Source organism: Schistocerca serialis, chromosome 4 (assembly GCF_023864345.2).
Source record: "Schistocerca serialis cubense isolate TAMUIC-IGC-003099 chromosome 4, iqSchSeri2.2, whole genome shotgun sequence".
NCBI classification, from domain to species: Eukaryota; Metazoa; Arthropoda; class Insecta; order Orthoptera; family Acrididae; genus Schistocerca; species Schistocerca serialis.
The window spans coordinates 414160611-414163110 of record NC_064641.1 but is presented as its reverse complement, the minus strand read 5'-3'; positions in this window follow the sequence as shown (position 1 = coordinate 414163110).

The window sequence follows — 2500 nt, the reverse complement described above, 5'->3', positions numbered from 1 at the left end:
GGCGCGCAGCGCCGTCCTAAGTACTTGGTCGGGTTCGAGAGAGGCGCAATCGCCCGGAGTTAGGCGAGTAGACGCTTTAGGTGCGACCACCCGTGCTCCCAACTGAGCTTGCCGCTGCCGACAGAGGCCCGGGAGCGTGCTGTCGTGGCATTGCCGGCGGGAGACAACACGCGCCACCTACGGTGACCGGCAGCTCCAACGCCAGCGCCACAGAAGGACAAAAGCCCCACTTGGGTGCCGAAGCGAACTCTCCCAGCACAGCGCACGCGCCAACACGTCCGCACAGCTGCGATACAAACCACCTGCGAGAACCGCTGGGGCGACCGAGCAGCAGACGGCGTCGCGGCGCCGAGCGCCGGGCGGCGGCGCATCCTCAGCGCACAAAGTCCTCAATCGGACCAGCACACTGCAGATGGCCACCGCGCTTCGCACCGGGCCCGCGAGGACCTACTTTGGCCGCAAGGCGCCGCGAGCAGGGGGCGCCGGCGCGCAGCTGCGCCGCCTGCCGCGTCCGTCGGCCGGCGCGCCTGCCACCGGCCGCCCCCACCAGCCGGCTGTAGCGCGTGCGCCCACGCACCGCGCTGCCAGCACGCCGGGCGGCCCCCCCTCACCGGCCGGGGACGGTCCCACCCAGCCACCGCCGCGTATCGCCTCACACCCAGATCCCCTTTCACGTTCGTGGGCATGGTGGGTCCCCTTTCACGTTCGTGGGCATGGTGGGTATCCCTGAAACAACCGGTTAATAGCTCGACCGATCGTCGCCAACACTGATTCACCTCTAGCGAGAACAACCGCACCACAACGGGTTACCGGTTGTTCATTTGCGTAACGTCACCAGCAAACGTACACGTCCATCGCCATTTGCAACGAGTATTGCATGCCTGTGTCAGGTGTCACAACACACTACGTCTGCCCACATAGACGCAACAACATGTGCACGCCTAGAGAACACGTGGAAGGTAGACCCCGTACGTATGCGGTGTCCATTGCGCGAACGACTGTCAGCCCGCCTCTGCAGCATGTCGCAGATGTGGAACGCGGTGCAACATGCTATCACGGTGTGTGAGAAGAGACGACTACGTCCGAATACACGCTCCACTACATCAACAGACTGCTCATGCTGATCGCCATCCAGGGCGTCCGTTCCTCCCACACGTCTGTATGGCGTACCACACTGCAATCCAGCTCTTATAGGGAGACGACACGTAGCTGCGTGCACAATATTTGGACTGTATGGTCCGCCGTTGCTAGGCGCAGTCGTCATACGGTCACATGTGCCACGATGTATCATTCAGTACATACGGACCAATGTGCAGTACAGTTTGTGGGTTTTGCGTACATCGGCGGACAGGTGACAGGCCGTACCACAACGTAGGCTGAGTACGTCGGCATGCGAAGGGCATTGAACATGCAAACTTCTCACCGACCAGCTTGCGAAGGCAGGGGGGAAGGGGGGGGGGGGCGGCATGTACGTCCTGCTGCTATCCACACTACAGTGTATAGCAGGAGCATGTGGAAAGTCAGCAACACCTGCAAGGTGTTTAACATGACGCGATACACAGGGGACCGGGCAGTGCGAGTAGGGAACTATATTGCGAGGGTTGCGGTTAGGCAACACTACACCAATTTAACGGGTTGCATAACAATTACAGAGCAGGTTCAGCGACAACGTGCGTCAGGTTAAGGCGCAATATAGTTTAGGTTACGGCGCACTTTAGGTTAGGTTAAGGCACATTATAGGTTAGGTTAAGGCACATTATAGGTTAGGTTAAGGCACAACATGGGTTAGGTTAAGGCACAACATGGGTTAGGTTAAGGCACAACATGGGTTAGGTTAAGGCACAACATGGGTTAGGTTAAGGCACAACATGGGTTAGGTTAAGGCACAACATGGGTTAGGTTAAGGCACAACATGGGTTAGGTTAAGGCACAACATGGGTTACGTTAAGGCACAACATGGGTTACGTTAAGGCACAACATGGGTTAGGTTAAGGCACAACATGGGTTAGGTTAAGGCACAACATGGGTTAGGTTAAGGCACAACATGGGTTAGGTTAAGGCACAACATGGGTTACGTTAAGGCACAACATGGGTTACGTTAAGGCACAACATGGGTTACGTTAAGGCACAACATGGGTTACGTTAAGGCGCAACATGGGTTACGTTAAGGCGCAACATGGGTTACGTTAAGGCACAACATGGGTTACGTTAAGGCACAAATTAGGTTAGGTTAAGGCACAAATTAGGTTAGGTTAAGGCGCAACGTAGGTTAGGTTAAGGCACAACGTAGGTTAGGTTAAGGCACAACGTAGGTTAGGTTAAGGCACAACGTAGGTTAGGTTAAGGCACAACGTAGGTTAGGTTAAGGCACAACGTAGGTTAGGTTAAGGCACAACGTAGGTTAGGTTAAGGCACAACGTAGGTTAGGTTAAGGCACAACGTAGGTTAGGTTAAGGCACAACGTAGGTTAGGTTAAGGCACAACGTAGGTTAGGTTAAGG